Below are 23,646 nucleotides of genomic sequence, written 5' to 3' on the forward strand. Positions count from 1 at the left end.
GCCGGCCTCCTCTTTTTAAGGCCTCAGATGCTGTGGTTGCCCGCAGCATTTGAGGGGTTAAACGGCCAGAAACAGCGCGATCGCTGTAAAACACAGCTGACACCCGCAGATATGGAGCAGGCTCAGCACGTGAGCCCGCTCCATACATCACCCCCGCACCACAACGTTCTTTTACTTTGTGGTGCGCGAAGGGGTTAAAAGAAAAAATATCCGCCCACTACAGCAAGGGAATTCTTCATTAACCTTTAATACCTCTAAGTGTTGAGGGCTAATAAAAAATACCGCACAGGCCAGGAAAAAATATATTTATAATAATTTAACTCACCACAGCTATGCACACAAGTCGACTCTTGCAGAGCAGACACATATTTTTGGCTTGTTTTTTCTTGAATATACACTAAGACAAAAATAATGGCTTCTGAAATGTTACTAGTAATTTCTGACATTAGCAATAGAGCAGGAAAATGCCATTGCATTTGTATTCTGTTAAAAATGTTCTTAGTAGATGCCAAAAGTGGTTCTTTAAAGCAGTCAATAAAACTAAGGCCATTTCACATGGCCGTAATACAGATACATTTTAGGGTTAGCATTATGACGGCAGCACTTGGACACCCCCTTCCTCCCCGTGGTTCTACTAAATAGAACATAAATCGCTATAAGATTATATGATGATTTATGTTTAGTAGAACCACTAGGGGTCGGCTGTTGCAGCCATAATGTGTACCCTAAAATGTTAGATCTATATTGCCTATAAAACTGGCCTTAACCTTTATTATGATGTCACCATCACTCAGTAGTTCACTATGATGCCTTGTAGCACTTTAGCTCAGAGTCTAAAATGTTTTCTTCCTATGAAATTGATCCTGGCATGTGTATAAAGATAGAGAAAAAGCTTGAGACCCCATGGGGACAATTAGCATTATATACTGTACATAAGGGTAAATTGATAAAAAAAAATTGTATCAGACCCAAAGAAAACACAGAAATAAACATCTATAGATTAATTGTGTTTAGCCAGTAAACATCAGATTGCCTATTTCATTGGTCTATTAAGGGACACAGGAGTCCCTTAGTCATCTGAGGAGTCAATAAGACAATATGATATGTGTTTTTAAATGTTTTACAGTATTTTAATAATAGTATTTTACCATTATTAGTAAAAGAAAGACTGTGTCATGTTTGACATTATACTTCTGTCATAGCACTGCCTTCAGGTAAAAGGTATTTCCACTTTACAACTTCAAGAGGAGAATATTGATGCTTTTTGTCTGCTATTAGCCATGTCCAAGACACAAAATGCAATCTATTGACCATTGCACAGATATTATCCAATTATAACGAGGAGTATAATTTACTATTTAATGCATTTAGCCATTTACAGACTATTCGTTTAGATGTCTTCATTACAAAACCTATAAATAGACTGCAATGAAATGCCATAAATAACTTTACTCACAGGTCTGTCAATCTGCATTTTCAGTTCACAGACTAAAGTTTTTTTTTAGATGGGCAGAGTTCCTGCCCATATCGAGGGCCAATTGACGATATAAAAAGTTGGTTGGCGCTCGTTTATCTTCCATTTCCAGTATGAAAACTGTATAGGTATGAACAATCGCTGTGAAGTTTTCTTAGGACTGCATAAAAGATGATCGCTGGGCATGTTTACACTGGGCAATGATCTGGACCAAATGGTAATTTGGCCGTTCATCAGCCCATGTAAGTGGCACACAGAATAATCACACCATAACACAAACATAATATACAAATATACAATAAATATACAACATAAATAAATAAATATATATATACACACACACACACACACACACACACACACACACACACACACACACACACACACACACACTGTTCAGCCATAACATTAAAACCATCAACAGAAGTGGATAACATTGATCACGGGAGCATTGTGTGAATAGATCACACCTTTCTTAAAGGAGCCTTAACAGCTGGCAGCTAATGAGACTCATAAGGCAGCCCAAACCCTGGACTGTCCTAAAGGCGGAGTGGAACTTTTACTATTCTCTTCCACTCCAGTAACCCAGACCTTTTTCCAGGTTTCTTTTACATAATAAATATGGAGAAAGGACACTTTCTCCAGTAACATACCTTTTAATTATTCCATTCTGGCCCCAAATTCTGCCCCTTAGTAGCTGCGCTGCTACAATATATACATATTTATATATACAGGATGGGCCACAAAAATGCAGAACCCTGTTTCCCTTGTGTGGTTTGTACGGGATAATACTTATCAGGCCTCATTCATCAAAACTATCTTACAGTAAAACTGTCTTTGTTGCCTATAGAAACAATCAGATCTCAACTTATTATATATTGGTGTACATAAAGTGCAGTAGTTACATTCTAATTGCAATATGCAACACATTTATTAGCTAATTAAAACAAATAAGTCTTCTGGGAGATGACATTTCCCAACAAGAACTCAATCGGAATGACAGCTTTAATTTCTCACTAGTTATAGTGAATGTCTTCGAAGACTGACAGTTTTCCACACTGCATAATTTCCCATCGTCTCGTAAATTGTAGTGTAAATCTATATTTTTTAGCTTTTAGACTGATCTCTGTATGTCGTATCTTTTGTATCCATCAGTGTATTAATCAGGGGGAATCAGTGGGTATTGCTTACTTAGAATCTATATCTTATGAACACAGAAACTACTAGAGACAGGGTGGAAATAACATGGGGCATCTCAACCTGAAACCTACTAATATACATTTTGTTGACATTTGTTTCCTGACTGATCTTTTGAACCACACCAGGGAACAAATGTCAGTTAGCAGGTGACACTATATCTTGTACAAGTACTGATAGATATCCCCAAAAAAATTTAGATGAATGGATTTGAGTGCCAACAGAAGAAAGGGATCTAAAATGATACTGTATGAATATTAGCAAGCAGAGTGAGAAAGCAATGTTGAAAGCTAGCAGAATAACTAGTTTAATTGGTAGAAATGTTAGTACTAGGAGGTTGGCGGTAGAATGTTTAAAAAAAAGTTAGATCCCTACAAATAACTCACTTGACATATTGTATAAAGTTCTGCAAGCCCTAAAGAATACTTAGGCAACACAGATGTAATAAAAGGCAGATCTTAACATGTATAGTTTAGAGAAGGTGAAACATTACAATTAATTTAGTGTACAGTATACAGTTTAGGAGGGCAGTTCCTATAAATTTAATCCGTTAGTGACCGGCCCATCGTGTTTCTACATCGGTCACTAACGGGCCTTATTCCGATGCCATAGACTTTTTACGTCGCGGCATCGGAATAACTTTACAGAGCAGGGAGATGTCAAATCTAAATGCTAGAGGCAGCTGAGGGCTGGGAGCGTCCCTGCTCTGCCGTGTGAGATCGATATTAGTATCGATCTCACACGTTTAACCCCTCAGATGAGGTGCTCAATAGCGAGCACCGCATCTGAGTGGTTTAGGAGAGAGGGAGGGAGTTCCCTCTCTCTCCGACCGACACCCGGCGATACGATCGCCGAGTGTCTGTGTCTGCGATGGCAGCCGGGGGCCTAATAAAGGCCCCCAGTTCTGCCTGTAGTGTATGCCTGCTAGGTCATGCCTCTGGCATGACCTAGCAGATGCCTGTCCGTTTTAAACGGACAGGCATAATACACTGCAATACAAAAGTATTGCAGTGTATTATAAATGCGATCGCAGAATCGCATATTATAGTCCCCTAATGGGACTAGTAAAAAAGTAAAAAAAAAGTTTAATAAAGTTAATTAAAAAAAAAATGTGAAAAAAATGAAAAACCCAGCTTTTCCCCTTAGGGTATGTGCACACACACTAATTACGTCCGTAATTGACGGACGTATTTCGGCCGCAAGTCCCGGACCGAACACAGTGCAAGGAGCCGGGCTCCTAGCATCATACTTATGTACGACGCTAGGAGTCCCTGCCTTGCTGCAGGACAACTGTCCCGTAGTATAATCATGTTTACAGTACGGGACAGTTGTCCTGCAGCGAGGCAGGGACTTCTAGCATCGTACATAAGTATGATGCTAGGAGCCCGGCTCCTTGCACTGTGTTCGGTGCGGGACTTGCGGCCGAAATACGTCCGTCAATTACGGACGTAATTAGTGTGTGTGCACATACCCTTACACAATGCTTTACTACTAAAAAAACTAAATAAAGTTAAAAAGTTACACATATTTGGTATTGCCGCGTCCGTAACGACCCCGACTATAAATCTATTACATTATTTAACCCGCACGGTGAACGCCGTAAAAAAATTAATAAAAAACTATGGAAAAATTGCTGTTTTCTGTGAATACTGACTTTAAAAAAATGTGATAAAAAGTGATCAAAAAGTCGCATCTACTCCAAAATGGTACCAATAAAAACTACAAGTCTTCCCGCAAAAAAAAAGCCCTCATACAACCGCATTGGCGAAAAAATAAAAACGGCTCTTCAAATATGGAGACACAAAAACAAATAATTTAGAAGAAAATGTGTTTTTACTGTGTAAAAGTAGTAAAACATACAAAAACTATACAAATTTGGTATCGTTGCTATCGTAACAACCCGCTGAATAAAGTTATTGTGTTATTTATACCACACGGTAAACAGCGTAGACTTAGGACGCAAAAAATAGTGGCAAAATTTCAGATTTTTTTCTAATCCCCCCCAAAAAAAAGTTAATAAAAGTTAATCAATAAATATGTACCTAAAAATGGTGATATTAAAAAATACAACTTGTCCCGCAAAAAACAAGACCTTATACAGCTATGTCGACGCAAAAATGAAAGAGTTATAGCTCTTGGAATGCGACGATTGAAAAATGTAAAAAATAGCTTGGTCATTAAGGTCCAAAATAGGCTGGTCATTAAGGGGTTAAGAAAATATCTGTAAAAGAGGACAATGGAATTAAAGGTGACAAAAATACTGGAGCATTCATAGGACAAACATGCTTAAAGATCAAATACAAACAAACCCTCTCTAGGCATAAAAAAAATCTAGGAAATGCTAAGAGCAGAGGATTAAACTAATACATATACACAATTTAAGGGGCAGACGATGGTAGATGTACCAATTTCCTGATGATATTATGTATATATATATATATATATATATATATATATATATATATATATATATACACTGGGCAGATTTATTATTGTCTTCGCTCCTTCGTTCTGGTGATGTGCCTATTTGCTTGGTGCATATATTTTCAAACCAAATTCATTAGTGTGTGTGCCAAAAATAAACTTGCTCGCCACATTGGATTGCCGTAAATTTGTCTATTCGTGAAATGCACCAGATTTAACACTTGTGTGCACCAGTTTTGGGGCACAGAATACGGGCCTAAAGTATAGCACCCAATAGGTGGTGTAAAGAAGGGAAATGAGTCTAACGTGCACTAAGATGTGCCAAATCTATCAAACAGTGTGCATGTCATTGAAATATTTGGCGAAACTTCAGCCTAGCACCTTTAGCTTTAGGCTATCTATCTTTAAGCCATTATTTATATATTTGCTCAACTATATATTAAACAATGAGAAAAAAGAAACATAATATCTCAATGTATGCTACTCTCTGAAAGCTGTAATTCTTACTTTTGTAGGCTATGTGTATGGTACTTCATAAAAAAAAAATTATATATATATATATATATATATATATATATATATATATATATATAACTTTTGTGTTGTTTGTATGATTTATATATGTGGGGTTAGTGACTGCCTCCATTTTTCATTTTTTGTTCTTGCACTCCTCCCATTCTGCCCTGGGTGATTTTAATTAGTTGAATACTGGTTTCTACCATCCCCAGTTATATGTAGGCTTAGTCCCAGTTCTGGGTGTATGTGCAGAGTAGGTCCCCAACTATAGAGGACGCCTTGTCGTGGCAGATGAACAAACACTTTTTGATCAAAATCTTCACTAAGAACCTCCCGATTATAAGTAGATTTAGCATGTAATGCATATTTATTTATATTTAGCGGTTTAGGTTACATTGGTGTTCACTGTGTGCTGTCGCCATTTTCTTGTGTGCTGTATATATATATATATGTACTAGTCCTTTTCAATTAATTAGAATATCATCAAAAAGTTTATTTATTTCAGTAATTCAATTGAAAAAGTGAAACTCATATATTATATAGATTCATTACACACAGAGTGATCTATTTCCAGCATTTTTTTTATTGTATTGTTGATGAGTATAGCTAACAGTGAAAACCAAAAATTGTGTGTCTCAGAAAATTAGAATATTATACAAGCCCAATTTCAAAAATAATTTTTAATACCGAAATGTTGTCCTACTGAAAAGCATGTACAGTCTATGCACTCAATACTTGGTCGGGGTTCTGACTCTGCATGAATTACTGCATCAATGCGGCGTGGCATGTAGGTGTTATGTAAGCCCAGGTTGCTTTGATAGCGGCCTTCAGCTCGTCTGTATTGTTGGGTCTGGTGTCTCTCATCCTCCTCTTGACAATACCCCATAGATTCTCTATGGGGTTTAGGTCAGGCGAGTTTGCTGGCCAATCAAGCACAGTGATACTGCAGTTATTAAACCAGGTATTGGTACTTTTGGCAGTGTGGGCAGGTGCCAAGTCCTGCTGGAAAATGAAATCAGCATCTCCATAAAGTGTGTCAGCAGAGGAAAGCATGACGTGCTCTAAAATTTCCTGGTAGACGTCGGTGTTGACTCTGGACTTGATATAACACAGTGGACCAACACCAGCAGATGACATGGCTCCCCAAACCATCACTGACTGTGGAAACTTCACACTGGACCGCAAGCAACTTGGATTGACGCCTCTCCACTCTTCCTCCAGGCTCTGGGACCGAGATTTCCAAATGAAAAGCAGCATTTACTTTCATCTGAAAACAGGACTTTCGACCACTGAGCAACAGTGTTGGTCCACTGTGTTATATCAAGTCCAGAGTCAACGCAGCCGTCTAACAGGAAATTGTAGAGCACCTCATGCTTCCTTCTGCTGGCAAGCTTTATGGAGATGCTGATTTCATTTTCCAGCAGGACATGGCACTTGCCCGCACTGCCAAAAGTACCAATACATGGTTTAATAACCACAGTATCCCTGTGCTTGATTGGCCAGCAAACTCGCCTGACCTAAACCCCATAGAGAATCTATGGGGTATTGTCAAGAGGAAGATGAGACACCAGACCCAACAATGCAGACGAGCTGAAGGCCGCTATCAGAACAACCTGGGCTTCCATAACATCTCAGCAGTGCCACAGGCTGATCACCTACATGCCACGCCGCATTGATGCAGTAATTCATGCAAAAGGATCTACGAGCAAGTATTGAGGGCATATATGGTACATACTTTTCAGTAGGCCTACATTTCGGTATAAAAATCATTTTTGAAATTGGGCTTATATAATATTCTAATTTTCTGAGACACTAAATTTTGGGTTTTCATTAACTGTTAGCCATAATCATCAACATTACAAGAAAAAAATGCTGGAAATAGATCACTCTGTGTCTAACGAATCTATATAATATATGAGTTTCACTTTTTGAATTGAATTACTGAAATAAATTAACTTTTGATGATATTCTAATTCATTGAAAAGGACTAGTATATATATATTGAGCATTATCATCCTCAGAACAACAACAAAAATTATAAGGGCTCGTCCACACGCTGCGGAATTGCCACATTTTTTCCGGCTGGAATTTCGGACGGAAAAAACGCTGCAGAATACAGTAGTAGCATAGTGTATGAGATTTAACAAATCTCATCCACATGCTGTGTAAAAATTCAGACCAGAAATTGATATGCGGTGCGTATTTTTCAGACCTCAGCATGTCATTTCCTGCTGCGGAAAGTGGCCAGAATTGCTGCGTTTTTCAGAGGAGATGTCTCCATCTCTTAACATTGTGAAAAATGCAGCAAAATACGCACCATTTTCTGCCGTAAAAACTGCAGGAATTGGTGCGTTATTGCCGCAGGGGAATGTCTGCATTTTTCAACGGAATTGCTGCAGACATTTTCTGCAGCAATTCCATTGTGTGGACGAGCCCTAATTGTTTCGATTTTTATTTTAGTCTACAGAATTAACCTATTACTTAACTATCCATTATTTATTACTGTATAGGACCATGAGAATTGCTTGATAGATTGCCATCTGCAAATATTCTATGATGGACAATATTTAATATAATTATCAAAGATAATGAGAATTATACTATTACTCTTCTTTAAAAAGTACATATGTAATTGCGGCAAAATCATTAGTGCATTTTAGCTACTTTGTATCTTAGACTTGCAGAATGTTTCCATTTGGTACATTATAAAGAGCAGAGATATAAGTTTTAGCTCCTATTTTCCATATCTCCTCAACCATGAATGTCCAATTTCAATGACTAAGTGTGTGGGTTCACGAATTAAAGGAGCATTCAGTTGATGTACAAACTGGTTAACTTACTTATATTTCCTCTGGACTAACAGATACATAGTCCTATTCAAATAAGGACATCAAGCATAGCAGATTTGACGGTAGATGAAACTATGACTACATTTGGAATACCGTGTTCAGTTCTAAAGACCCCACCGGTAAAAAGAAGAATGATAAAATAGAACGGGTCCAAAAATGGGGCTACAAAAATGTTGGAAGTTACATCGTTTGGGATATTATACTTGTCTGTTATTATATGTAACGCTATATAGTCCCGTAAAAAGTATTTCACTATGTTACTATTTGAACTATGAATGTCTGGCTTTTCTTGCACATCTTGGGAGTGACAATCATTGATATTTTATAATGGGTTGATGTTTTTCAATAAAGAGATCCATTTATAAATGTTTATGTGTTAGTCTGTGTACCTTGTAGAGGTGATATAAAAATGGTGGAAGGTCTTTAGAATAAAACTTTTTAGAAGAGACTTACAGAACCTAATTTGTAGAGCTTTGAGGAAAGAAGGGAAAAGGAGGACATGATCGAAAACTGTAAATATGTTAAAGGTTGAAATAAAGTTCGGGAGGGAAGTGTTTTTAATAAAAAACTAAAGATAAGAACAAGGGGGCACCATCGGAAATTAGTTGGTGGAAAGATCAGGAGCAACGGCAGAAATTTTTATTTTACTGATAGAGTAGTAAATGCTAAGACCAAAGTTACAGCAGAAGTGGTTGGAAAATCAATAGTAAGTTAATTTAAACATGCCTGGGATAAATATGTAACTATCCGTAGATAAAACTAAAAAGGAAATAATATAAGGGGAGACTAGGTGGACCATGTAGTCTTTTTCTTCCGTCAATCTTCTATGTTTCTAGACCAGGTAATTCAGGACTAATTGCTCTCATGTTAATGACACTGCATATGATTTGCTTATTAATGTAAATATGTTACTTTAAAATAGAGCTTTTAGCATGGAATGGTCCAAGTTCTTCCATAACTCTGCAGATTTACTTTATATAAAGTCTCAAAGTTTTTTTTTGTTTTTTCATCTTTTGTTATGTTTAGGCACAAAGTGTTAATTCAGAGGAATTTCACCTATCAGCAACAGGCATATGAGCTCATTTGGATACTCACCTACTTTTGGCATATTTATAATATTCATTTGTTGTCTGCTAAATGTCAAAGTCCATATAAATCGATGCTACAACAATTGGGATAACTATCTAGGAAGTTGTATAACATGACAATAAAGGAAAGCATACCACCTATTAACATAATCCAAAAGTACAACTCAGCAGACAGAGCCGGTGTTTTTACTATCAGGCTGCTGGAGGTTATAGCATATGGTACTTTTATAGTAAAAGGAACGCGCAATAACAGCACTGTGACACTTTGGACATAACCCTGGAGGGGTCGGAGTTGTGTATTTTGTGGATCTGTGTTTGTGTGTACAAATTTTGTATGCAAAACATTTTTGAATTTTAACAAGGTAAATAGATTTATTTGTTTGCACATGCAGAAGAGGATGCTGTCTGTATGATTTGTCTAGCATTTCTGGAAAATTTGATCAATAATACACAAAGTGTTTTCCTGAACAAGGTCAACCTTACCTTAACCACTTCAGCTCCTGAGGGGCTTAAAAGCTTCTCCATCACTATTAGAGCAGATAAATTACATTTTCCCTTATGCAATTACTGATGAACTGTCTACTGGTAAGTCACAGCATCTGATTAGAAATGGATGACTAGAGCGGAGTATAAATCACAATAAAGTTTAGAATGAAAATCCTTTAAAGGCCAACAGTATTGTGAATCATAGTAAAGTACATTGTAAACAGTGGCATTTCTAGAGCTGGAGAGATGGCCTCTGACTTAATCATGATATAAACACTGTCTACCACATCCAGGGTATACACGACTTCAAAGTAAACTATGTTCATGTTGCTACTTCTGGCAACAGGTTGCTCAACAAACAAAGTGAAGTACCACCGTTATTTTGGCTGGTCTAATGGATACCTATTAGACCCAAATAGTACCCTATACAGCATCTAAAATAACAAGAGACTCAGAGTTTAATAATTGGCGGTTCATAGACCGGTACTTGGAATATAATGAATTAGCAATTAAGAAAAGACTAAAAAAAGCAATAAACGAAACTGTCATAGTCCCAGAAAAATATTTAGAGGCTGATAAGTTTTGTATATATAATAATAAAATACATTGAGGTAAAAACTGTCAGCCTTTTAGATAAACCATAACATATATACAGATGTAGCAGAGTTGTATTTGCTATTTAACTTTTTAATAGTTGCATAGCTCAGTCACTTAAGATAACGCGATAGGTTTCTATTCAGTCCTATGTAAAATCATTGATGACACTTTGATAATATAACGCTGTGAAACTCAAGCTCAGCTGTGTTGTATGTAACAAACTCTCTTTTGTTTTATATATTGAGAGCGATCAGTTTCATGTTTCCCTCACTATATATGTGGAAGGTAAGTATCACCCTCTTCCTATATATCATTGGAAATGCTCACCAGAATGACCAGTGCTGAACAACAGTGTGATTTACTCTCGGAGAAGTTGGACTAGCTATGGCAGATGTAAGAAGAGCATTAATAGAGAAAATATTTCTTCTTTACGGAACATATGATAACACACAGTCACAAACAAGCCGACTGACAACAAATATAGAATAGTAATCAATAATAGCAAAACTGAATTTAAAGCAGCACTTAAAAGAAAAATTGCCTTGGAAACAATTCGTCTTTATCAGAGAAGCATCTCTAATGAATCAAAAAAGATCAATGGATGAATAAAACAAGCAATGCATGGATATGCTGCGGAATAATCCCAGTGAGTAATGGCTGGAGAAGGGTTTGTAATTATTCTTCATTAAGTTCTAAGAAATGATCAGTCATCAAAAAACACAGGCAAGCGGAAAAATAAAACACTTTTATTATGTCATCTGCATTCTGTGAATACAATCTGACACAGTCAAGTAGTATCTCTTACTTAGTACCAACAATAAAGGAACACCTCTAATACTGTCCATTGTACAGGAGAGAACTACAGTCACTTGTTAATTCAACCTAGTTGACAGCAAGTGTCACTCAGTTGCCTTTTAACAAAAGGGCTCATGATGAATGGTTGTTTTTTCATTTAAAAATGCCAAATTTTCATCATTTTGATACAACTTTAACCGCCATTTACTATAGTTAAGGCAAGCCTAATTTTGCACCGAGCATTGTTTTAATGTTAGACAACCGGCATTGAAAGAGACGTCTTGATAAGTGCCCCCCCACCTCTAGTCATGACCTTTTCCATCAGACCGTGAGCAGCAGCCCAATAAAAACAATTGATTTATTAGATATATTGTACGGTTTTACAGCCGCTCACGTCACTTTTAAGTCAATGATACAATACACAACACTAATATTAATACATAAATAGATGACTACAATTAGTTATGATCACTTTGAAAGTATGACTGACCTGCGGAAGGAGTAGATGAGCGTTTCTTCCTAGATACAGCCCAGCCTCCACACAAGGATGAAGCTGGGAATTAAGGCTACCTGTCAGTTCTCCATCTGCCGGATCAGTAGCCAAGCAAGCTGAAAATACTGAGCACTTTAAAGCCAAGGCAGTAGTATTATATGGCAGCACACATAGCCACGCATGCAGCCACAGTACCGCTCTGTAAGCATGCAGCCAGCTGGAATGATTCACACTTCTGTGCAGCCCAATGTTACAATGCACCTTCCTTCTTGAACAAGAGGTAGAATTAAGGGAACAGCACACACAGAAATGCTGTGAAAACTATTTCATCTCACGCACACCAGCTGCTCACTGCTCCTCTGCTCTCAATGTCTTGGGCTACAGTCAGATCTTGCTGCTCCCTTTCTCATCACTGGGACTAAACAGCATCCTTGCAGTATTATGATTGGCAGAAGCAGCCAATTCCTTCAGCCGATCACCCTCAGGACTCTCAAGGACTACAAGCTGTTGTGATGTCATCCAGATAGTGGGATGTAACACATGGATCCTTTCCACTGGAAGCTGCATCCTTCTCACACCAGAGTGATTTATTAGAAGTATTGAAGGATTCGCAAAATCTGTCACTATACAGTTGGGACACTTTATTTTTTATTTTTTTACCCACCAGCTGTGTGATTTGCAGGCAGAAGTGTAATACTACATATAGCTCCTGACACTTCCAATCAATGATGTCATAACATTTCCGATAGGAATACAATGCGGGTTGACAAATATTTTTTATCTTAAGCAATTATGTCAGGCAAGTAAAACAATGAACAAACGCTGAGGGTTTAGTAATGAGGTTGTATGTTTTATATTAATTCAGAAAGATCTTAGAATATTAGAGTAAGAGTAAGAAAAGGGGAATGACTGATTGAAAGCACCGGACAAGTTTCTTTAATTAGGTTCTTATATTTAATATGTATTCAAATCAGCACGTACAATAAAAAAAAGGAAAATAACCACAATAATATATGAAAGATTTCTATAGTAATTCATGGAATGTTACATTTTTAAGCTACAGCTCAACTCGTGGATTGGCCTGCAAAAATGATGCAATTCTATAGTTTATCGTCACCTGTGAAAACTGGCGCGAGGAGGACCAGAAAACTGCCGCATGTGAGTTGTTCCATTTTAATCAAACAGCGGAGATATCTAATAGAATTCAGACTTTTTTTCTTTTATAAGGGGCAGGGTGGGGGCGTGGCATGGACAGGGTGGGGGCGTGACATGAGCAGGGTGGGGCGTGGCATGGGCAGGGCTTTGAGTGACTTTCTAGACAGAATTTTGTATGAGAACAACTGTTGACAGGTCACAGCTTGAGCAGGACTTGTGCCTGTTTTAGAACAGTCTTTGGTATAAAAGTTCCACAAATCACTCAAATTGAGGACAGTTTTTATATAAAACTTACGCTTGATGTAATTGAATAATCTGTTCCATTGTACCTGTGGACTTATTCATATTATAGGGACCAAATCACTAATTGGTTGGAAGCATATGGCTGGCTGTGTGTGTTAAATAGGGTTGCACAGACTTTCCATTTTAATAACTGAATGTTGTAGTCAGTAAATTGACGGCACAGTACCTTGATATTCACAAAAATATGGAACAAATCTAAGCAGAGGCACACATTGAAGTGGGGGAGGGGGTTGTCCGAAATACCCAGAAGCAGTTCAGGAGAAGCCATCATGTCATACAGTGCCCGGTATGATGACAAAATGTAAATCTATCTATTTATCTATCTAGCTCATATCTATCTATCTATCTATCTATCTATCTATCTATCTATCTATCTATCTCAGATCTATCTATCTATCTATCTATCTATCTATCTATCTATCTATCTATCTATCTATCTATCTATCTATCTATCTATCTATCTATCTATCTATCTATCCATCCATCTATCTCAGATCTATCTATCTATCTATCTATCTATCTATCTATCTATCTATCTATCTATCTATCTATCTATCTATCTATCTATCTATCCAGTGGCGGATTATCATTAGGGCGATTCGGGCGGCCGCCCGGGGCCCGAGGCTCCCAGGGGGGCCCATAGCCATCTGAACCCCCTCATGCCCAGTGGCGTCGCTAGCCCTGGAGGTAGCCCCGGTGCCAGGACCGCACCTGTCATGAGACGAGGGGAGCTTCGCTCTTACTTAGCAGCCGTGGTCTGTGCTGCTTTAGAAGCTCCCCCTCCAGCACCCCCTCCCTGCTCTAAACATCTCTCCTCCTGCTGCTAGTTGTCGGGACATGGGGGAGGGGAGACTGTCGGCGGGCTCTGTGTCGGGCTGTGAGCAGGAGAAGAGCTGCAGTGAAGACTTTCAGTGTGTACTTTATATGTGTATAATGTGCATACTCGTGTGTACTTTATATGTGTATAATGTGCATACTCGTGTGTATAATGTGCATACTCATGTGTATAATGTGCATACTCGTGTGTACTTTATATGTGTATAATGTGCATACTTGTGTGTATAATGTGCATACTCGTGTGTATAATGTGCATACTCGTGTGTATAATGTGCATACTCGTGTGTACTTTATATGTGTATAATGTGCATACTCGTGTGTATAATGTGCATACTCGTGTGTATAATGTGCATACTCGTGTGTACTTTATATGTGTATAATGTGCATACTCGTGTGTACTTTATATGCACATACGCGTGTGTGTTTACAGTGTGTACTTTATATGTGTATAATGTGCATACTCGTATGTATTTTATATGTGTATAATGTGCATACTCGTGTGTATAATGTACATACTCGTGTGTATAATGTGCATACTCGTGTGTACTTTATATGTGTATAATGTGCATACTCGTGTGTACTATATATGTGTATAATGTGCATACTCGTGTGTACTTTATATGCGCATACGCGTGTGTGTTTACAGTGTGTACTTTATATGTGTATAATGTGCATACTCGTGTGTATAATGTGCATACTCGTGTGTATAATGTGCATACTCGTGTGTTTAATGTGCATACTCGTGTGTATAATGTGCATACTCGTGTGTATAATGTGCATACTCGTGTGTACTTTATATGTGTATAATGTGCATACTCGTGTGTATAATGTGCATACTCGTGTGTATAATGTGCATACTCGTGTGTACTTTATATGTGTATAATGTGCATACTCGTGTGTACTTTATATGCACATACGCGTGTGTGTTTACAGTGTGTACTTTATATGTGTATAATGTGCATACTCGTATGTATTTTATATGTGTATAATGTGCATACTCGTGTGTATAATGTACATACTCGTGTGTATAATGTGCATACTCGTGTGTACTTTATATGTGTATAATGTGCATACTCGTGTGTAGTATATATGTGTATAATGTGCATACTCGTGTGTACTTTATATGCGCATACGCGTGTGTGTTTACAGTGTGTACTTTATATGTGTATAATGTGCATACTCGTGTGTATAATGTGCATACTCGTGTGTTTAATGTGCATACTCGTGTGTATAATGTGCATACTCGTGTGTATAATGTGCATACTCGTGTGTATAATGTGCATACTCGTGTGTTTAATGTGCATACTCGTGTGTATAATGTGCATACTCGTGTGTATAATGTGCATACTCATGTGTACTTTATATGTGTATAATGTGCATACTCGTGTGTATAATGTGCATACTCGTGTGTACTTTATATGTGTATATTGTGCATACTCGTGTGTACTTTATATGTGTATAATGTGCATACTCGTGTGTATTTTATATGCACATATGCGTGTGTGTTTACAGTGTGTACTTTATATGTGTATAATGTGCATACTCGTGTGTATAATGTGCATACTCGTGTGTACTTTATATGTGTATAATGTGCATTCTCGTGTGTATAATGTGCATACTCGTGTGTACTTTATATGTGTATAATGTGCATACTCGTGTGTATAATGTGCATACTCGTGTGTACTTTATATGTGTATATTGTGCATACTCGTGTGTACTTTATATGTGTATAATGTGCATACTCGTGTGTATTTTATATGCACATACGCGTGTGTGTTTACAGTGTGTACTTTATATGTGTATAATGTGCATACTCGTGTGTATAATGTGCATACTCGTGTGTACTTTATATGTGTATAATGTGCATACTCGTGTGTATAATGTGCATACTCGTGTGTACTTTATATGTGTATAATGTGCATACTCGTGTGTATAATGTGCATACTCGTATGTACTTTATATGTGTATAACGTGCATACTCGTGTGTACGTGCTCGTGCGCGTGCACATGTGTATATATATATTTCTGCAGCAATTTTGCAGAAACTAGCAGAAATTTTGCTGCAGAAAAAAAAGCACCATTTCCTGCATTTTTGCTGCAGAAAATGGTGCGTATTTTGCTGCGTTTTTCCAATGTTGGGAGATGGTGACGTCTCCTCTGAAAAAACGCATCAATTCTGTCCACTTTCCGCAGCAGGAATGGACATGCTGCAGTACGAGAAATACGAACCGCAGGACAAAATGTCTGGTCGGAAATTTTACGCAGCGTCAGGATGAGATTTGGTAAATCTCACTCACTTTGCTGCTACCGTATTCTGCGTATTTTCCGGGCGGAAAATACGCAGCAATCCTGTTAAGTGTGGACAAGCTCTAATACAGTAGCAGCAGAGTAGACTAGATGTGAATAATTCTCATCCACACGCTGCGTAAATAATAAGCGGGGGGAAAAAAAAGCTCAGAAATTGACCTTTTGTTGCGTTTTTTTTATTCCGCAGCATGTCAATTGTATTTGCGTAAACGCTGCTCATTTGTTTCGGGTTTTCCCCATATAATTCAATTGGGATGTAAAACCTGCAACAGATAGCAGATGTTATGTAAAAACGCAATTTATAAAAAAATAAAATTTTTATACTTGCCCAGAATTCTGTTTCTTCGTCCGGGCCGGCCTCCTGGGATGACGTTTCACCCCATGTGACCGCTGCAGCCAATCACAGGCTGCAGCAGTCATATGGGATAAAATGTCATCCCAGGGCTGCAGTGTAGCGACGCTGTGTAGCACTATATACAAGGGGGGGGGAGCGCTGTGTGGCACTATATATAAGGGGGAGTGCTGTGTGATGCTATCCATAGGGGGCTGTGTGATGCTACCTATAGGGGGCTGTGTGACGCTCTCTACAGGGGGTTGTGTGTGTGTGTGGCTCTATCTACAGGGGGTGTGTGTGTGTGTGGCTCTATCTACAGGGGTGTGTGTGTGTGTGTGTGTGTGTGTGGCTCTAGCTACAGGGGGTGTGTGTGTGGCGTTGTCTACATGGGGGTTGGTGCTGTGTCCCTGCACAGTGTGATACTGTCAGTATGTAGGGACACATCCCTGTGAAAGGGGAATCGTAACACCCATTTGTTAATGCTTGTGCAAAAAGGTAGTGTTAGCAATAGTTACGGCTCGGCAGCGTGGCGGTGGAGAAGGGGGGCCCAAGTTTGGGTAACAGCCCAGGGCCCATGGTCTTCTTAATCCGCCACTGTATCTATCTATCTATCTATCTATCTATCTATCTATCTATCTATCTATCTATCTATCTATCTATCTATCTATCTATCTATCTATCTATCTATCTGAAGGTGGAAGAGAAAAGCAGCCCTTCGTGACTGTATAGGTTGGTGCTATGCGAACCTGACCTTAATCCAAAACAGTCCTATAGACATGTGAAGAAATTATCGCAGCACTCCAATAGGTTGATGTCAAACCAAAATGTGGTTTATTGTTCCATGTTTCAAAGGATAAGCTACGTTTCAGTCAGGTAACATGCCTTAAATCTAAAATTCACCTTTAAAATGAGCAGGTTTTTTTTCTCAGTCGCTGGCCGGTAGCCAGAATAAAGTTATGACTGAACTGAAAAATTGTGTGTGTCGTTTATTCTGATGGATGTGCACAACTAAATCTTCAGTAAAGAGGATGGTCAATGTCCAGCTAGTTGTATAGGCAGTAATGTTTCCTATTTTGATATTTATTTTTTCTTCTTTACTTAGGGCCTTTTCTCACCTGTGTTAGTGTTTCAGTTGTTCTGCTCCGTCAGAGGAGCAAAATAATGAAAATACCGGAAGTGCCATGATGAACACTATCGCCGTCCGACGGAACCCATTGACTTTAATGAGTTCCGTCAAGTTTCCGTAATGGTGTCCAGGCTGCGCTATTGTTTCCGGTATTTTCTGTCGGCTCTGTGTCGGAGGCCCCTAAAGATGCCTCCAACGCAGATTGAACAGTCCCTAATACAAGGGTACAGCAAGCCTCCCTGCGTCACAGATCTACCCGTAAATATGCCTTTTTCAAACAAATACAAATTTTAAACTGTGTAATCTCTACCATGATTTACCAACTGCATGATTATATAAACACATTTTACACGGAAATGCTCTTCAAACTTTTGCTTTTTGCAGCACTGCTTGGTTTATCCATGTACGCATGAGAGTGGAAACACCTCGGGCCGTTTTGTGTATTCAACATTGGTCATTCTGTATGTTGAGATGAAACTCAAGCCAAAGTGCAAGTAGAAGATCTCATATGTATCCAGGTCTGATTGTAGAGAACAACAAGGTTATACAGCTACTTGAAAATCCTCGAATTCCACTTAAATGCTCTTTTCTGGCAGATTTATCTTAGGTGAATATTTCTACCTCATGAAAATATGTTGTTAAATGTAGCAGTGGAATAGTAGTTAGGGCATGACCACACATGGCGGAATTCCTCCGCAACTGTCCGCATCAATGCCGCACAGAATCTGCGTTGCAGATTCTGCAGCGGATCTGCACAAAATGTGCAGAAAATTGATGCGGACTGGCCGCTGCGGACTGCAGGAAAAGTGCTTCTCTTCTCCCTATTCAGTGCAGGATAGAGAGAAGGGACAGCACTTTCCCTAGTGAAAGTCAAAGAATTTCATACTTACCGCCCGTTGTCTTGGTGACGCGTCCCTCTTTCGGCATCCGGCCCGACCTCCCTGGATGACGCTCCAGTCCATGTGACCGCTGCAGCCTGTGCTTGGCCTGTGATTGGCTGCAGCCGTCACTTACACTGAAACGTCATCCTGGGAGGCCGGACTGGAGACAGACGCAGGGAGTTCTCGGTAAGTATGAACTTATATTTTTTTTTACAGATACATGTATATTGAGATCGGTAGTCACTGTCCCGGGTGCAGAAACAGTTACTGCTGATCGCGTAACTCTTTCAGCACCCTGGACAGTGACTATTTACAGACGTCTCCTAGCAACGCTCCCGTCATTACGGGAGCCCCATTGACTTCCTCAGTCTGGCTGTAGACCTAGAAATACATAGGTCCAGCCAGAATGAAGAAATGTCATGGTAGTAAAAACAATACGCTCCGCAGCACACATAAGATCTGCGGACTTCATTGCGGAATTTTGACTCTCCATTGAAGTCAATGGAGAAATTCCGCCATGAGTCCGCAACCAGTCCGCCACTGCTCCGCAACAGACAGAGCATGCTGCGGACACCAAATTCCGCTCCGCAGCCTATGCTCCGCAGCGGAATTGTACGCATCGTGTAAACGAACACTGCTAAATTAAAGTGAAAGTCAATGGAGAAACGGCTCCGCTGCGGATTAACGCTGCGGAGTGTCCGCAGCGGAATTTAAGTGAAATTCCGCTATGTGTGAACCCGCCCTTAAACTCACTCATCGAACCTTAAAATACACCCCTAACTTGTCATTGCTCCATTTCCATTCTACCCTTTTTTGTGCCACTGCAACGTCACACAAAAGCACTGACCAATAGTTTATTTGTGGGGTCATTATCATCTAATTGAAATGAACTGTGCGAAGCATTGGTTTTTGTAGTGACAGATTTAGCCATCAGGAGACCTTTTGTCAGAAGGTCACCTAAGGACTGATCAGGCCAACAGCTATAGCTGCCTCATAATATCTTAAAATGCTGTTTTTTAAGCCCCTTTCAGAAAAAAAAGCAGAAAACTGCCACATCTGTTCTTTTTTTTTTTTGCATTACAGCTATATCTTAACATTGGATTCTCTGCTTAAAATAGATGTAATGTATTAATCCCCATATCTTTCACTCTAATTGATCCCTTTTAAATAAATGAAAATTTGTACATCTTATTTGGTTAAAGTGGAGTCTTCGTTCCCCTCCAGCAGCTTGTAGTTCCCCTTTCCCTGCTGCATTCTCTCTGTAAATGTTCAGAAACCGCCTCTGCGACCAAACATCTGTCAAGATCTAAACATTAAATTGTAAGCTCTTATGACATGGAGCTCTATGACTTTTTTGTTTCATTGTTTATTACTTGTCTTACAACTTATTTGTTACTTGGTCAACTGTAAAGCGCTGCAGAATATATTAGTTCTATATAAATAAGAATTATTATTATTATTATTATTATTATTATTATCAGCAAATACTAGTACCTTAGTATCTAAGTCTTGTGTTGTGAAAAGGGAGGTTGGTCATGTTATAGTCACTCTGCTCAGCTTGTGTGTAAGACTGCATGAGGGGGAGAGGGAAGCAGTGAAAAGCAGGGGGAGACTACGGATAAAGAAAGTAAATGAACATTTATAGAAAATAGCAAAAAGAAGGTCAAAGACCTAAAATTTTCAGGTAATATAACAACATTTCTGACTGCACTACATGTAATAACAAGGTAGAAGAGAAAAATGATCCAGCGCTGATGGTAGTTAAAAGGGAAAAACAAGTCCCATGTTTATTGGAGAAATCCTTTAAAATCAAAGGGAGACGCAGTCCCAAGGTAGGAAGGTAGGAGTAGTCAGGGTATAGGGGATCAAATACTTATTTCTCTGTGCACAATGCAAATAAATATCTATAATTTTGACAATGTGATTTTCTGTTTTTTTTTTATATAATCTCTCTCTCACTGGTAAAATTAACCTAGCCTAAAAATTCTAGACTGTTCATGACTTTGACAGTGGGCAAACTTACAAAATCAGCAAGGGATCAAATACTTATTTCCTTCACTGTATATACAACGAAGAAAGACAGCAGCACTCACTTCAGGAAGGAAATGTATATGTATCTGGGTGCCCAGCAAGTAGTCCTGATCCTTGGACTAAGTACAGATATTAGTAAAGAAAGTCTTGCAGCACTCCAATAGGAGAAATCATGAAGTTTATTCAGTCCACATCAAGCAAAGGTGCAATGTTTCTGTCCTACAATAGGACCTTTCTCAAGCATGCTTTACTAATATCTGTATATATATATATATATATATATATATATATATATATATATATATATACATATATATATTAGGGCTGGGCAATGAATCTAAGTAAAATAATCTAAATCGAAATTCAGCGCAATTAATCGATATCATCTTGCGAATTTCGGTTTTGATAATTAGTTTTTTCTCGGTTTAAACCGTATCTGCATCTTCAGGATGCAGATACAGTTGAATCCAATAGAAGAGCAGGGGACCCTTAGTTCCCTGCTCTGTTGTTCACTATGTATCGCTGGACAAGAAGCAGTGACATCATCGTGCCTGTCTGCGCTGTGTCAAGCAGAGGGATCGCCTGCACTCGTTGGAACGGGGTTAGGTTACTATGTATATTATTATTTTTATCAGGCACTATTGGGGGCAGCTTTGGGGCATTATACAGCGTGTGAGCAGCTATGGGGGACTTTATACTGTGTGGAGGGCAGCTATGGGGCAGTTATAGGGGCATTATACTGTGTGAGGGCTGATATAGGGGCATTGTACTGTGTGGAAGTCAGTTATGGGGGAATTATGCTATGTAGAGGCATCTGTGGGGGCATTATACTGTGTGGATGGCAGTTATAGGGGGCATTAAACTGTGTGGAGGGCAGTTATAGGGGGTATTAATCTGTGTGGAGGGCAACTATAGGGGCATTATACTGTGTGGAGTCAGTTATAGTGGCATTATAATGTGTGGGGGCAGCTATGGGGCATTAAACTGTATGGGGTGCACTATGGTGGCAATATACTGTGTTGGGGTAGTGTCAGTGGGTATATTATATACAGTACTATACAGCAGGCTCAGGGGATAAATATTTATTAAATGGCATAGCATGCAAACAGGGGGCGTGGCATGCAAAAGGGGTGTGTCCTAAATAATCGTTCATTAATCGTAATCGAGGTTACATGTTCAATTAATCTTGATTTTGATTTAGGTCATAATTGCCCAGCTCTGATATATATTCAGACACATGTACTACAATACTTTATAATGATATCTAGTGGAAAAAACATTAAAACACAAATAAGGCATCACAACGTTTCTTGCAGAAAATAAATAAAATGCACTAGATTAATTGACACATCTGTCTATTATAGATCCCACACTTAAGGATGTTTAGTATTAAGTAGACTGTATTATGTTTGGAACAGACAAGTATATTAGGTGTTTTCCATGTAAAAAAATATTGTAATTTTTCATAATGTTGTTATGCAATAGCACACTTTTTATTTTAAGCTGCCAACTCCCCACTAAATATTTGCATGGGATATTTATGACCCTTTGCTACTTAATTAATTCTCTAATATATTATTTACTAACTAGAGTGGTTCCAGTACATAGAGGCAAATCACATTATTGCTATAAGGGCTGTGGTGAGAGGGGGTCTATTACTCTGCTGCTCCCACTGCTTGCCTTTATAGAAAAAAATATTTTAGCTGCAGCTGCCACCAGAATGAGATCACCGCATACAGATTTTCCCCAGATTTTCGCACAGCCGCCATCATAGAGATGAGGCTAGTCGACGTCAGTCACTGTCCATGGTGCTGAAAGAGTTAACTGATCGGCAGTAACTCTTTCAGCACCCTCGACAGTGCATTCCGATCACCATATCGAGTAACCTGTTTAAAAAAAAAGAGGTTCGTACTTACCGAGAACTTCCCGGCCGTTGCCTTGGTGACGCGTCCTTGGTGACGCGCCTCTCTTGACATCTGGCCCCACCTCCCTGGATGACGCGGCAGTCCATGTGACCGCTGCAGCCTGTGCTTGGCTTGTGATTGGCTGCAGCTGTCACTTGGACCGAATTGTCATCCCGGGAGGTCAGACTGGAGGAAGAAGACGGGAGTTATCGGTAAGTCAGAACTCTTTTTTTTTTACACGTTCAGCATCGGAAGTCACTGTCCAGGGTGCTGAACCAGTTTAACTCTTTCAGCACTCTGCACAGTGACTGTCTCCTGCCGGGTTCGGTCAAAACGAGTTTGGCCGAACCCGGTAAAGTTCGGTTCGCTCATGTCTAAGACACTCCGTTCGGAAATTTGTAAACAGAAAAGCACGTGGTGCTTTTCTGTTTACATTCAGTTTGACAGCTCTTGCGCGAATCACGCAGTTCGCACGGAAGTGCTTCCGTGCGACCTTCGTGGTTTTCACGCACCCATTGACTTCAATGGGTGCGTGATGCGCGAAAAACGCATGATTATAGAACATGTTGTGAGTTTTACGCAACGCGCTCGCGCTGCGCAAAATTCACGCATCGTCTGCACTGCCCCATAGAGTAATATAGGTGCATACGACACACGTGAAAAGCACGCGCGTCGCACGCGCGTATATTACGCTCGTGTAAATGAGGCCTAAGGGGAAGCAGGAAGTTTGGAGCTTTAAGATATATCATGAGAATAACCCGCACACACACTTACAGTATTTCCAGTTTCAATTGCTATATCAACAGGTTTCTCTCTGTATGCCTCTGGTAATGAGCCTACAGCAATACA

General features: G+C 39.1%; 1 protein-coding gene across 2 annotated transcripts in view; it reads right to left on the reverse strand.

The window, feature by feature from the left end:
- Positions 1-12,321, reverse strand: part of LOC142738165 (bifunctional heparan sulfate N-deacetylase/N-sulfotransferase 4-like) — a 323,501-nt gene extending 311,180 nt beyond the window's left edge. For both annotated transcript variants that reach the window (XR_012880590.1, XM_075849743.1), the window contains exon 1: positions 11,917-12,321. The gene's annotated coding sequence lies outside the window, so the exon portion shown is untranslated. The remainder of the gene's footprint in view (positions 1-11,916) is intronic.
- Between the last annotated feature and the right edge of the window lie 11,325 nt (positions 12,322-23,646).

Source organism: Rhinoderma darwinii, chromosome 1, assembly GCF_050947455.1.
Source record: "Rhinoderma darwinii isolate aRhiDar2 chromosome 1, aRhiDar2.hap1, whole genome shotgun sequence".
NCBI classification, from domain to species: Eukaryota; Metazoa; Chordata; class Amphibia; order Anura; family Rhinodermatidae; genus Rhinoderma; species Rhinoderma darwinii.